Raw genomic sequence first — 14,273 nt, forward strand, 5'->3', positions numbered from 1 at the left:
CTTTCCTGTTTGCAGATCTCTGAATCTGAAGCACACAATTATCCACTTTCAGTCCTTTTCATCACTGACATCATAAGATAGGATCTAGTGGCGAGAAATTTTTTTTTCATACCTACTATTTTGTCAGAAAAACTGTGCCTACTGCTGCTGAAAAAGTGTCAGTTACAAAAAAAGGCACACAACTGATTTTTTTTACTAAGAATAAAAACTGAATGAAGTTATCCTCGATGTTCCTTTTAAGAATGCATAAACTGTGTTCATTTTTTTCTGTTGGAATGCACAACAGTGTTACATGCAAATGGTGTCTATGTCAGCAAAAATAAAAGCAAGGTTGCAAGTACAATGCATTTTGTTTCACAATGCGACATTCTGTGCGTTTAGCTAAGCACTGCAGTTTCGGTTAATTACGGCAGTGGCATTACTCGCAAATCCACTCTGGATTGTTCAGCACATTACAAGGAAGGTGACCCAACAGCTAAGTGCCGTTGCTTGTCGAGCATAGCCAGCCCATGAGGCTACAGCAATGCCTTCCCAATCAGAGTCCGCAATCTTCACACTAACCCTAAAACCTGGTTCATGCCCAGGTTCAAACCTGACCGCGGCGGCAGCGTTCTGACGGAGCCGAAACGCAAAGATGCCCGTGTGCTGTGAGATGTAGGTGCACGTTATAGATCCCCAGGTGGCCGAAATTATTCCAGAGCCCTCCACTACGGCACCTCTTTCTTCCTTTCTTCTTTCACTCTCTCCTTTATCCTTCCATTATGGCATGGTTCAGGTGTCATTTATTTCCCCAAAAACCAATTTTCAATTTTTTTTGGTTAACTGTAATAACAATGAGCAGTGGTTACTACCACTTTAGCGATAGCTTCCAGACGTAGGTGCGGTCTCAGCGATATCTCTGTGCTTCACAATCATCATCAGACTAACTATAACCCCAACAGACAAAAGCCTTTTCAATTAACCTAGCCCTGTCCCAATTGTGGCCACTACCCAGATGCATGGAAAGTTTGCTCAGCATTTCAGGCAGATAATGAATGCAGAAAAAACAGAGGCTTCAAACACCGTAAACGTCTGCACTGGAACAATTTTCAATGAAATGCCAACAGTACTGTAAGGCCATCAGCCTGAAAGCTTCCGAGGCACAACTATCATCATCATCAGTTGGATTTGTTTTTACAGTTGTCAAGGTTGTCCTTGCCAGCTGCATAATTTTTTTCACTCACTCATAAAACAACGAGCTTCCTGTTATGGAAAAACCGCAGTGTAAGCTAGCTCTTGAGCAGACACAACTGCAATGGATGAACACCAACACAATGCTACTCTCTTCGACAGACTTGTAGGAGATGGTGAATTTCTATGTGCAGTGCCTTCCTTTCTATGGAAATGCGACTTGCTTTTCTTGGCCTTGGATAAAGATAGCCTGATGATGATCAATTCCTATTTTGTAGAAAAGGAAGTGACAGGTGATGATCAAATAATCTAACGCAGTTTTTACTTCTGGAACGACAAGCTATGCTACGGAGCAACCCCAGGAGCAGAAAAAACTGCATTTTAAAAAGTGTTTGGAGAAAGCAAAACAAAGTTTTGGAGCACGGTAGCAGTAGTTAAAAAGTTTTTTTTTTAAGTAACTTGAACTGCATTTCGGAGCTGCATAGCTAACTTTCTTCATATATATGTTTATTGCATTACGTCCGTAAATAAGGGAGTCATCGCCCATTAGCATCCACCAGAGTGCCACCATATGGATATAAATTCTATAAACGCATTGGCCTAAGTGAATGTCTTTTCTACCACCTTTCATCACATTTTAACATGCACCATGAAAAGGGATAATGTGGAACCCCTATTCCGCAGTCTTGGACCATTAAATGGTCGCAATGGCAGAGAGACGTCATTGTGAACAAACTCTGCAAGACAATAAATGGAATGTTAATGCCATAAGTGACAATGACAAAGGCTGGTGGTGATGATGAGATATTCATGAATGCAAGCAATCACTGAGCGCGAGCTTACATGAAACTGCGTGTTAGCAGAGTCACACACTACCAGGGAGTCAGATGAAAGAGCAACCCGTGCAAAGCGTTGCTGTCTTCTCCCATAGTTAGCTCACAAGGGGCTCTGAACTAAACGTAAACACAAAGAGGAGCTTTGTAACATACTCCTAAGCAAGCTTGAGCAAGCATAGCCGGAAAACAGGGTGGCAATGTAATTTCACAGTGCAGCGAAGCTGAAACGGCCACATAGACATATTTCAACACAAGTTATCCGCCTGTAAATGCGGCAGTGATTATTCTCGTGCTTCACGCGACCCCAAAATTGAAAAAAAAATCAAACTAATGAACGAAATAGTTCGCTTGCACTATTTTCCACCCACAGTTGGCCAGTTGCTACATGTACAGAAGAACGAATTACTGGACTGGTTTCGAACAACCGTTCCCTTCGCTGCGTCGAGTATCTAATCAGCAGGCTCAAATATAATGCTGGGCTATGCCATCTACTTCTGAAGACGTCGGTGAAACGTTACGGTAACTGTATAATGATGCCACAAACTGTGTTAAGTGATGTTAAGTGCATGACTGATGACAATGTTTATACGCGTTCTGACGACTTCAGCCAGCAAACAAACGCTGGAACTGCGTACAGAATATTGTTTCTGCAGTAAACTAGCGTAGCTAGCAAGTAATGTGATGCAAGTACGGCCGCTAGAAATGGCGAGGACATGTCTGGCTGCTCTGACAAATATACCACGTGTTTATGTACAGCTAAAGAACAGCAATGACAAATGTGCGTGCATGGACGCGGTTTTATCAGTTTAGTTCGTGCTCTGGAATTAGCGACCGGTATGAACTTGTGCACACCATGCTTTACACCTGCTGCCCATCCTCTTATGGTCCCTTGAACCGAACAAACGGTTCTGCGCCGATGAACTGACAGTAGCGAGCGTCTCCCGCGTGCCAAAAAAAACAAACGCGCAGAATGAAAAGTACCGTCAACACGACTTCCTAAACATATGCACTGCATGAAGTTTTAGGGGTGTAGAAACTATGTCTCGCAGAAATTAATAAAACAGCGCTTACCGAAAAACTTCGCGCGCGATTGTGCAGAGAGATGATGCGAACCGAGCTACAGATAGCCGAGCGGAGATCAGCTGTCCACTCACTGGATGGATGAGCGAATGGATCGCTAAACCCTTTTTATCGGGAGACAGCTTGCGCTACTTAGCCTATAATTTCTCCCTTGTTAAAATTTTATTCAGTGATGCTTACATCAACGTTTTCAAATAAGGACAGTTGAAAAATTGTGCCAGAGTGCCAGGGAGCAGAACAGACCCAAACCGGTTGCCGCTAAGGCGGTAGCGCTGCGGTCACTTTGAGATGGGCGCGTCGTCTGGATAGATGGATGGAAGGTAGGTGCGTGCCCTTTGAAACGGGCAGTGGTTGTTGCCACTATGATCAGTTTTTTTTTCGTTTATTTTTGTTTACTCTGCTGTAAGTTGTTAATACAATTCGCCATTTCCTTTTAAAAAAAACGTCTTCCTACACTTTAAAACTTATGTCACACCTCTGCTTTTGTGCCACCAATCCCCAATCGCTTTTTGCTAATTTCCACCGCAGATTTATTCGCATGACTATTGTAATCTCTAAACCCTAAGGCCTCAGGAAGAGTGACTGTGCCTGCATCGACATCGGGATGGATACCTTCGCATTTTAGGATGAGGTGTTCTATCGTTTCTTCAGATTTACCACACACAGCACATGTGTCATCTTCTTCGTTAACTTTTTTTCTGTAGCTGCGCGTTCTAAGACACCCTGACCTAGCGTCAAAGAGGAGGGCACTGCCTCTTGAGTTATTATAAAACGATTCCTTCCTGATCTGCCTTTTCCGGCATCGATATAGTTCTACACTATGCTTCTTTTCCATTGAATCTATCCAATTTTTACCTTCGACGTTTTTAACCTGTCGTTTAATGCTCATTTTCTCCTTCCTCGTCTTTGGCATACTTACTGGCCAGCTTTCTAGTTCGTTTCCGCCACTGTGTGTCAACGCTCTTTCTGTACAGGTATTTAAATACCTTAGCTGCCCACCTGTTATCATCCAATTTCCTCAGGCGTTCTTTGTATAGTACTTTACTCTGAGCTTCCCGTGCTTCGAACGTTGCCCAGCCATATCCCCCTGTACTGCCTCATTTGTGGTTTTCCCGTGGGCACCTAGTGCTAATCTTCCGACAGTTCTCTGATTTACTTCTAATCGCGACTGAACTGCAGCCCTTAAGCATAGAACCGCATTCCCGAAAGTAAGCCCCGGCACCATTATTCCTTTCCAAATACCTCTGAGGACTTCTTACCTGTTGTACCCCAACAATGCCCTATGTTTCATTATCCCGACATCTCTTCGCCCTTTTGCTATGAGAGACTGTTCGTGCTTTTCCGTGTACATATGCCCGTTGTTTACCCATACCCCGAGATATTTGTATTCGGCCACTCGGGGTATTTCATGGCCTTGTATTGTAAGCTCCTGATCAGCTGTGCCGTTGAAAACCATCACACCTGACTTAGTTGCGCTAAAACTGAAACCTAGACTGTCTCCTTCGTCTCCACAGCAATTCACCAAATTTTGAAAATCTTCCTGGCTATCTGCTAACAGTACAATATCGTCCGCATTCATTAAACCTGGTAGTCGTTGCTCAACAACCTTTCCGCCTAATGTGTATGACCGATCATAACCTAGATTGCTTCCTTGTAGCCTTCTTTCCATACTTATCATATAAAACATGAACAGCAGCGGTGATAGAGGACAACCTTGCCTTAATGCTTTGTGTATCTGGATAGTTGTTGTACTCTTAATTCCTTCCCATTGTATTTGAACTTCATTTTCTCGATATATTTCCTGTAGAAAATTAATTACCCCATGACTGACAACTTCACCTTTTAATATGTTCCACAGGAGTTCCCTGTTCACGTTGTCGTATGCACCGCTTATGTCCAAGAAGGCTAAATACAAAGGTCTGTTTTCCGCCTTAGCCATTTCTGTGCACTGGGTAAGCACGAACAGGCAATCATCTAAGCGCCTACCACTTCTGAACCCGTTCTGAAGTTCTCCGAGAATTCTATTACGTTCCACCCATGACAGCATTTTTATTTTCACCGCCTGCATCGCCATCCTGTATGTAACTGATGTTATCGTAATCGGTCGGAAGGATTTTATGTTCGTCTTATTGCCTTTTCCTTTATAAATCAAATTCATTTTACTCTGTTTCCAGCTGTACGGAATTTGCTGATTCGTTATGACTGCCTCCAATACTTTTATCAGCGTTTCCTTGCCTCTTGGGCCAAGTTCATTAATTAGCTTGATTGGAATTTCGTCGATCCCTGCTGACGTACATCTTGGAATATTTCTTTCTGCCCTTTTCAAGTTAATATTCGTCCGTTCCACGCTGTTTTCTATTGTGCGTTCCTGTGTTGTTCCCTCATTTGGGGTGATTACTCTATCGTCTTTCTTAAATGACTCAGCTATAACTGCGCTATTTGTGCTAACTGATCTAACTGAGCTATTTGCGCTATTTGTTCGTCATTTAATTTTCCACACTCTTTTTGACTCCCGGTCTGCTACTTCCAGCCATCGCCTCCTCTAGGAAGATGCCTGCCGTGCAACGTTCTTATGGTGTCTTCGACTGGTCGCTCCCGCGATCCGGTTAGGATCTGTCCACTGATCCATAGGTGGCTGGATGCCGCAATACCGCTATCCGAAGTGGGCGCAAGTGAAGCCACCGGAAGTTTGGTCTCATGTCCCGGAAGTTCGGTCTCTTAATTCTGTGTATTCCAATGCAAAAAGTCGCGTCTTTCGTCATTCCGTTCTCAGTTTTTCACGTTGTTTTCGTGTAACGTCTACTGTAGAGTCACTAAGAGTTTAGTTGAGTGGTTGTAAACTACCGGTGGGATTAGCCTTGCAGTTGCTGCCGGCAATTGCTCCACCGTAGCGACACCTAAATAGAAATCACAGAAACACTGTCCGCAAAAACCCAAATAGACACTCCTGAGGTCACCATGTGGAGGCCTAATCCGTGTCCTGCAGGTAAAGTAGAAGAAGGCGAGAAGCATCCCTTCTACTCGACTGGCTCCCGCGCGGGAAAACAATGTCCTGAAGAGAACTGTGAGGAACTCCTGCCTTCTTGAGGGATCCGAATAACACAGCCCGTTCCGCGTTGTACAAAGTACAGCACAAGAGGTAATGTTCTATGTCACCACACACACCACACGTTGAACACAATGGTGACAACGCTAGGCCAGTCTTATACATCCACGCCGGCGTACGAGCAGAATCCGTGCGAACGCGGTGCAGCAAAGTGGCTTGGTACCTTTTGAGACCCTTGGTCACACATGGCTGATGAGGAGAGCTCCACAAAGAACTGAAGTGGCACGACACCACATCTTTGAACATTTGCTTGACTTCATGAAGGACTCCATGTACTGGAATCCCGGAGAGAGCTGTATGGGCGAGGTTGTCTGCTATCTCGTTGCCTAAGACACCTATGTGCGAGGGCACCCATTGAAAACGTATAGAGAAGCCTTTGCTATGCAGATTCTGCACCAAACGCAGGGATCTACGACTCAAGGCATCAGTGGGGAACCCGTACTCTAACCTTTGAAGGGCAGAATTTGAATCTGTAATTATGACAGTAGGTTGAGGCGTACAACACCGTAACTTCTTTAGAGCTGCCTCAATGGCAACGCTTTCGGCCATTGTGGAGGACACGACTTTAGTAAAACGAACAGATCAATCATACTTCAAAGACGGAATATGAAAAGCAGCTGCACTAGATCCTCTGACCTTGTCCACAGAGCCGTCTGTAAAAATTTGAAGATGACTGGCATATTCGGTCTCAAGATGTTCCAGTACGAGCGAACGCATTGCCGCTAAAGGAGAATTCCGCTTAGCGCGAACGTGGGGAATTGTCAAGGAACAATCGAGGCTCGGAAAGGACCAAGGTGGCTTCAATGTCTTAGGTCGATCTCGAAGGTCGAGACCCAGAGAACGAAGAGTATTTAAAGCCAAGTACGCCCGGGACTCAGATCTCTTTCGAAGGCGCTGTAGAAGCGCTCTCCCGGCAACAGTCTCTCTGAGGCGGCCAATTTGCAGCAAAAGTCTTTGTGAAGCGGCTAGCCGAAGAGGTTTCGATTGAGACTCATACAGTACTGCATTGTTTGGAGCAGCCTGCGGGACGCCGAGAGCCCTCCTTAGTCCCATTCTGTGCAAAACCTCAAGGCGTTCCAGCTGTGATACCGAGGGGGAGATTAAAGGGAGCTGATACATTATGCGACTTGTCACCAGGACATCGTGAAGCCTGATCATTGAAGCAGGATGGTTTCTCCATTGCTCACTAGCAACTCTACGAAGCACATCGAGACGCGAAGATAGTGAAGCCACAATCGAGTCCACAGCTCGTCGCCACTGTAGACGTGAGTCAATAGTGACGCCCAAAAAACGTATGTGGTTAACCTGACGAAGGCAAGACTGATCAAGGTCTATGCTCAGCCGCGCATACCGTCGTCCCCTACCTGGAAACAGGACGAAGCCAGATTTTTCCACCGAGAGAGTCAACCGTACACCTTGAAGGTAACTTTTAACTGAAATCACGGCCTGTCGCGCTAATAGAGCTAAGCGTTTGTGTTGATATCCGCTTAACCAAAGATAAATGTCGTCTGCATATATCGACATATGGATATGCCTACAATGTTTTTGCACTTTTGCAGGAAGACCAGCCATGACAACATTAAAGAGCGTTGGGGACAGGACACTACCCTGAGGTACCCCTCGCGATAGCGCCCTTTCGGAGCTCATTGTACTGCCTAACCGCACTCGAAATTTACGATCACTGAGAAATGAGTGAATGAATCGCAGAAGATAGCCCTGTACGCCTATGACCTGCAGACTATTCAGTATTGAGCTCTGGAGGACGCTGTCATAAGCCTTTGATAGGTCTAGGAAAATAGCTAGTGTTGAAAGCCCAAAAGCACTCTGATGTTCAATGTGGCTTATCAAGTCTAGGACGCTATCTTGCGCGCTTAAACCTGTGCGGAATACAGTCATGCATGTTGATAGTGCCATTCTATCCTCAAGCAACCAAGACAAACGCTTACTTGCCATCTTCTCCATGAGCTTAGCCACACACGACGTCAGCGATACAGGACGATACGAGGCCGCGTCTGTCATCTCTTTGCTGGCCTTCAGCAGTGGGACTACACAAGCCACCTTCCATGAAGGGGGAACGTCACCAGACTCCCACACTCGATTGAGATAGGTTAGGAGCATCTTCCGGTATTCCAGAGGCAGCTTCTGTAACATTTGATTGGTAATGCCGTCAGGATCTGGTGCACAGCGACGCTGCAGGCTGCGGAGCGCTGTCTGTAGTTCTCGAAGTGTGAACGGGGCGTCCATAACAGACGGAGACGTAGCAGGCAGAGCGCAGGGATGAATGCCTGGTCTGGAATTTATAAATGCATCCGCAAATTCCTCTGCCAAGCACACGAGATGTTTCTGCGTGCGCAATGCAAGCGCCTCGAAAGGTTTAATCGGACGAGAGCCACCAGCATGACTGCCAACGACACGCCAAATTCTCGTTATCGGTGAGAAAACAGTCCAACTAGCGCAAAAGGATGCCCACTGGGACCTACAGAGCTTGTTCGCATGACGTCTAATGGCAGAGTTGAGCCTGTTGAAAGTTGTCTTCAAGGCTCTGTCGTCCTTCTTCCGCAACAGTTGTCGCTCCGCCCTTCTGCGAGCTGCGCTGAGGTTCCTGAGTTTTAAATCCGGAGTCGGAAAATGATCAGGTAGCTTGAGCGCCGTGGTAGCAGCCATCTTTGCATAAATCATTTTGTCTGTCACATCACCGGAAACACAGGCTATGTGCTCCCTGTATTTGTCCCAATTAACAACATGGCAAATTTTAGGACCACGCAGATGGAAGTCGGCAGTAAACACAAATATCGGGTAGTGATCACTTCCCATTCGGTCAGCTCTAGTTGACCACTGCACACGGACGTCAGGTGAATGTAAGGTTAGGTCTATAGATGTGGGTGAGGTTGGAGGCCGAAAGAAAGTGGGACTTCGTCATTGGCCACGCACAGGTCCAAACTGTCGATGACTTCTACAAGTTGGCGTCCGCGAGGATCTATGTTCCTGTCACCCCAGGCAGGGTGGTGGGCGTTGAAGTCACCGCAGATGATTCTGGGTGCTGGGCAGCGGTCACAATGTTGCTGGAGGAACAAAGCCATATCGACCTTCTTCCGCGGGGACACGTATACTGATGCAATGGACAGAGTTCGGAAGGCAAGCCGAATCCTCACAGCCACTACCTCAATACTGTAGGTGCAAAGATCGGTGACGTTCAAAGCCACATGAGGAATCTCCCTTCGTATGTAAAGGGCGGCACTTCCTGCGGGAAAAGACTTTATGCTGCAATTCTTGTGGGCGACGTATCTCGGCAAAAACGTCCCGCTTGGCAAGCCAGCCTCCGAGAGGGCCAGTACTGGAACACAGGTCTCTTTCAAGAACAATTTTAGTTCTGCTAATCGAGTTATAATCCCAGCGCAGTTCCATTGCATGATAAACGGCACTTTTCTAGAGTTTTTAGTTGCAACAGGTTGAAGAAAGCCAGCCATCTAGGAGTTGAAGTTCTCTGCGAAGGCGGTGATCAAGGTCTCAAAGGAAAGCACCAGCTGTATAAAGTTCTTCAACGTGCCAGGCTGCATCGCTTGGCTGTATGAACGCAGGACATCAAACAAAACGCGTAGAAGGTCGGAGAGATTCCGGCTTTTGAGCTCCTTGTTTTGCTGCACGCACTGGCGCACCACTTCGACAAAAGACGGGGACTGGGACCCACTCTTGGCCACGGTAGCTGGTGTCTGCATCTCTTTTAAGGCAAGGGGATGTCCTCCATGTTGTCGAGGCTTGCTGTGATCTGGTCGCTGAGGAACATGGACACTTTTTGCAGAAGCAGATCGAACAGCCAGCTCACCCTCGGAGGCCGTTGCCGACTTGCTCGGATCAGGTCGTGCAGCGACGTCGCTTGCTACCACGTCCCGAGCTTCTGACTCGAGCGCAGGGAACTCTTCACTTCCATGTATCGGCTTCTCAGTAAGTTGTGGTTTGGGGCCACTAATGAAGGACTTGCGACGGTGTAAGGCGCTTACACGGAATGTGCAGCCACTGAAACTCGCTGGATGGTCGCCTCCACAATTAGCGCAAGCAAAGTCTGCCTTGCACTCTTTGTAATCATGGCCACCGCCACACTGCTTGCAACGTTGATCTTTGTTGCAAACTCTCGCTACATGTCCAAAGCGTTGGCACCTGAAGCACCGGGGAGGAGTTTCAACGAACTCGTGGACTGCATGTTTGGTGAAACCAAGGTCAATTATTCCAGGGCGCTCGGTGTTGGGAGCAAACGTTAGCACAATAGAGTTTGTAGGCTTCGCTGCCCAGTGTTCTCCAGGCTCCACCCGGCGCATTAACCGTCGCACGTGCAGAACTCCTTGCGGTTTCAAGTAGTCAAGAAGGGCACTTTCCGAATACCACACTGGTACTCCCCTTATAACACGTGTTAGTCATGTACGAGTGTGGCAACCGGGCTTGAACTCGTATGCCACCGATCCGAGAGCACCGCAGAAGAATGTCTACTTGCTCTTCCGTTGAGATATCTAGATGAAGAGCCCCTTGCGTTGCGAAACGACTGCGAATCGGAGCAGATCCCAGTAGTACTTTAATATCATCGAACAGCCTGATAGGGTTCCACTCTCTGAAGTCAACACCTTTCTCTTTTGGCTGAACTATTACTGGGATGCCGACTTTCCGGTGCTTCCGATGACTCACCACTTTGAAGCGATCGTTGTCCATTTCCGCCATGTCAGCCACTTCCTCGTCAGAGGCGACGATAGCTGAGTCGTCCCCACTGAGCGATGATGACGCACTGCACTGCTGGACGTCCCTGATGACTGGCAGGAAGGAAGGAAGGAAGGCCTCAGACGTTGCTGGCACATACCCACTACGGGGGAGTGGCCAAGACACAGGCGGTTAATTACTGGATACAGGAAAGTTTTGACGGGAAAAGGAGTGGTAATAGTATGTAGTCTGATAGATTGGAAGAGGGAAGGAAAGGGGTCCAGTAAACTTGGAGATCAAAGATGGCCGCCTCCGCCCCACTCGGCTCCTTCGGATGGCGCTGTCCCTTTAAGGATACCGACGCCGCAGCTGCCGTACCCTTCCCGTAGGGACAGTACCGCCTTAAAGACGCGGCCGTCTTCCAAGGATGGAAATAACCTAGGTAATAACTAGAAAACAAGGCAAAATTACTGAGCTGAGGTGACAACAGTTCGAGCAGCGTCGTCTTCCTCTTCACCCCTCGACGGGCGCAGAGGACAAAAACGCAGTTTTCGCTGTCTGTGTGTGACGCGCACTAGAAAATTATCGCACAGGACAAGTAGCTGACTGGTGCAATTAGGCAATTGATTTTTTTAAATTATGACGCAGACTTAGTACCGGGGTGAGGCAGATCGTCATGAGAGCGTTCGTTTAACAACACGCAGGCAATTTTCTTTATTTCTGTAGCCGTGCATGGTTTCAAAACACGAAACATTTTACAGTTGAGCGGGGAGGATTATTTTAATTCTGCAGTTTTTTTACACATTAGTTTAGAACCTGAAATTACTTTTGATATATAGAGATGAAGGAGTTCTGTCAATTTTCCTCTAGAAATGGTACAAATGTGATTTGTACTTACATGCGCGTAATATATTTAGCTTTCAACGCTTGCAGATGCCACTGAATGCATTGTCCCACTCAAATGTTGGGCTTCCTTTTTATGGATGGCTCTTTTGTGACGTGTTCAAATGTATCATATTTTATCCCAATCCTGCTACAGCCTCGAAAGAGGCTAGCAGTTTCCCCAAATAAATAAAAGCCTGCAATGCATAAGGTTTTTTTACGTTGTGTATGGTTGGAACTGAGGAGAATTTAGTCTCGTTTTTTTTTCTTTCGTGCGCGGCAAGCAAAAAAGAGGGTTTAAAGCGCCAAAGCTACAGCTTGGCAGGAGGACAGATAAAACCATTTGAGGATAAATTACTTTTTATTTACAAAGACAAAATCGGAGCCATATTGTTCGGCATCCGTTTTTACATTGTGTTTATTTTAAACACGGAGCACTTTCCTGTGCAGTGGCTTGCAGGCCAGCTTTTTGCGGTAAGCAGCCCTGTCTGTCACAGTAGCGCCGACGTTGGCTAAGAGTGGCCTCATGTACTTATCAAACACTACTGATAGTGTGCTTGAGGCGTGGTCATCCCTTGCTGGGCAAACGAAAAGGGGGCACTGCTCCAGTCGAGGCAATAACAGTTCAGCCAGCTGCTGACGCACGTTGCTCTTTTTTATGTGCGGCAGGGCAATGTCAACAGCCTTCTTAACGGTCACAAGGACCGTAACAAATTCTGACTTTGGGAATGTTAGCCCACCCCTTGATTGCAGGTCAATAAACCCCATGAGCAGGGGACTGGGTCCATCCAACTGGTGGAGGTGAGGGCAGAAGCTGCATGTCCTCCGCTCCTCAACTGCTCTCGCCACGAACCCTGCTATATAAGCGATGCTGGCATTTGCTATGGTTGATGGGGGCCGCTGCACTGAAATAGAACATACCCATATTAGTATATGGAGCTAGACATTCTGAAATGTATTCCCATTTGTGAGAGCACAAAAAAAAACAGCTTTTGGCAATAAGCTATAAATTTCCGCAGAGCAAATTTTAGACAGCATGTAGAGAGAAAGCTTGTGCATAAACCAAATATGACATTTATCATGTCGCCACTCAACATGCATTCCCTCAAAATTTTCACATTTTGGGCATGGATACCACCACTCAGTTGTTATAGCTTTGACATAACGTGAAATGATCGCTTTTTGGTGGCACTTCACATAGGTGGAGTAGGTGAAAGAGTGTGCACTCACGAGGCATCGCTTTCAGGGATGTGAAGAGCTCGTCAATGTGCATCACAAAATCTTCAGTTCCCGTGAACCTCAAACAAAAATATGCACACTATTCATATCAGCCAAATATATGTATTAGACAAATTGCTGTTGGCTGCAAAAGAACAGCACTAGTAGTCCAGCGAGGCAGCCAAGCGTAAGCTCTTGAGAAACATTTGATGCAAGATATACCCGCTGGGGCAACTTGCGCTGTCTCGGTCGAATCATGCGTGGTTTCCCGTGCTGTTGCTTCAGCCGGAACGTCAAGTTCGGAGGACGTCACATTCAGGGAGGCACCACGCATACTGCAATACATGTAAAACATTTACCACCACTACTAAGCAGCAGCCACATAAAAGCAAAAACTGCTTGTAACACCATGCCCACCGGCACAGCAGGATTTGCGTGCTCGTGTGTTCTGAACTGTAAAAAATTCCAGTCAGCAGGCAGGCTACAACACTAGGAGCTGCTCGCATCGTGAAATCTTAGTTGTGCATGGACCTGAATTGTGATAAGCTTTCTATTTTGAAACAAGAGACAACCAGTTCACAACTATGAGCACTCGTCCCGGAGCTCAAATAACATGCACCTACCTCAAAACAGTCTGTCCGTTTTCAACGTTTGAAGCTTGGGATGGTCACAGGCTGCCAATCCGCAAGATCCTCTCCAGGCTAAATGTCACGGCTCTTGCATCCAGACAGTCGTTTCCGCCAGCCATTTTCCGCAAAGAACTGAAGAGTAGTTCGACGGGGTCGCTCGAGAAGTTCCTTGTTAAAACATAAAAGAAGCCGCTCTCGAGAAGGTACTTAATGCATAGTACCGTAGATTTGCTTGTCAGCAAGATACCTTCGTAGGTTTCAGCACTAAGAAACTTTTTCCCGCTCCTTTTACAGGCATTGTAGAAAGTTTCGAGGTAGTCTGGGAACTCCTTCTCCAGCCATTGTAGGCGTTCGTCGGTGGCGCAAAAAAAGTGCATTTGGTCAGGCTTTCTCATATGCACATGTGCTGTTCGGTTGGCCACATTGTGGATGGCAAACGACTTCTGCGTCATCTTCATAAACAGTATTGTTGCGTCTGCGTTCCTGAACTGTTCTGCCTGAGGGTGGTAACTGGGGTATTCTTTCAAAAAAGAAAGCGCCGAGATAACAGCTGCACTGCTCTGCCCACATGCATCTTCTCAAAATAAGTTGGCTCTATGTGCTTCTGTGTCAGGAATAGAACTGGTTTCACAATCTCGTTTTTTTGAAGGACATAGAGCTGCTTCACAA

At 46.6% G+C, this 14,273-nt stretch overlaps 1 pseudogene; it reads right to left on the bottom strand.

Moving 5' to 3' along the window:
- Window positions 1-12,180: 12,180 nt before the first annotated feature.
- Window positions 12,181-13,999, bottom strand: LOC144108889 (uncharacterized; annotated as a pseudogene).
- Window positions 14,000-14,273: the final 274 nt, after the last annotated feature.

The sequence above is a fragment of the Amblyomma americanum genome, chromosome 10, assembly GCF_052857255.1.
Source record: "Amblyomma americanum isolate KBUSLIRL-KWMA chromosome 10, ASM5285725v1, whole genome shotgun sequence".
NCBI classification, from domain to species: Eukaryota; Metazoa; Arthropoda; class Arachnida; order Ixodida; family Ixodidae; genus Amblyomma; species Amblyomma americanum.